This window comes from Myotis brandtii, unplaced genomic scaffold (assembly GCF_000412655.1).
Source record: "Myotis brandtii unplaced genomic scaffold, ASM41265v1 scaffold699, whole genome shotgun sequence".
Taxonomy (NCBI): domain Eukaryota; kingdom Metazoa; phylum Chordata; class Mammalia; order Chiroptera; family Vespertilionidae; genus Myotis; species Myotis brandtii.
In genome coordinates, this window is record NW_005370733.1 from 99,050 (window position 1) to 100,435 (window position 1,386).

Genomic DNA, 1,386 nt, shown 5'->3' on the forward strand with positions numbered 1-1,386 from the left:
GATTGCCCTCCATTAAGCTTTTCTCCAGCGTGAAGGAACTGAGGTCCGGGCCTGGCCCCAGCTGCTGCTGTGACCCTTGTCCCCAGGTGGCTCCTGTCTCCACCGTGACTCGGATGTGCCAGGGAGAGCATGTTTCCGTCCTTTCCATGCCATCTGCAGCCCTTACCGCTCGCCCGAGAGAGAGTGGCTGGAGGGACACGGGACACCTGCCTGGGACAGTCGAGTACCTGCGCCCACAACTGCTTCAGCCTTGAAAGGAGTTGATGAAGGCAGAGGAGCGTTCTCCCCTTCCCCTCCTCTCCCTCCCCTTGCTCCCCTCTGCTCCCCTCCTCTCCCAGGGCCACAAAAATGTCCCTGCTCTGGCCCAGGGGCAGCTGGCCCGTTGGGAGGGTCTCCCAGGGACGCCCTGAGAGTCTGCAGTGGGCGCTCTGGCTCAGGAGGCAGCCGGGCACGTGGCTCTAGGAAGGCCCAGGGATCGCTTCTGAGACGCCATGGACCGCAGACACCTACGGAGGAGCAGACTGGCCGGCCAGACCTAGTTCTGTAGCTCAGTCCTGATCCCGCGCGTGCGGCCGGCCTCCAGGGAGGAGGAAGGGTCTCGTCACTGCAAGTGGGTTTTTTAAACTGACTGCTTTTAGTTAAATTTTAAAAGTCATCTCTTGTCAAAAGGGTTAAACCTTCCCGCCTCGATTAAAAGCATGTCACACAGTCCGCATCTGACGCCGTCCACGTGAACTGCAGGAGCTGGAACAAGGCAGCGAGTGGGACTGGAATCCAAAGGGTTTGCTGTCCTCCTTAGGATGTTCTCAGACGTCAAGGCAGTTGCTTGTGTTTAACTGTGAACAAATAAAACTTTATCGTTTTGCACTACGCTGTGCTGCTGTGGAGGGACGTGGCCTCGGGGACTTGTCCAGACGTGAACCTCGGGGTCTGGGTGGCGGTTACCCCGCGGCGGGGAGGAGGGTGCTGACAAGGTCCAGAGCTGACTTTAGTCTCTGTAAGATCCTTTTGTTCTGGCAAAAACTGCCACAAATCTTCAAAGCCATCTGCCTCCAATTCAGGCCCTTTCCCCAGAGTGGCCTGCGGGTGTGTGTGGGGGTGTGACCTGAGCCATGGCTACCAGGAAACTCACCAGCAGGCGGCCTGCTGGGCAGCACTGTGTGCAGCCTGGAGTGTCCAGGTGGGGCACGCTGGCATCCCTAACGGTTGGCTGGCACAGTGGGCTTAACGCAGCCTTTTGTGGAGTCCAGTGACACTGAACCTGTCCAGCTGGCCTGCCACACCCGCCCTGTATCTGGGGGTGTGGGGGGAGGCAGACCCTGTATCTGGGGGTGTGAGGGGAGGCAGACCCTGTACCGGGGGTGTGGGGGAGGCAGACCCTGTACC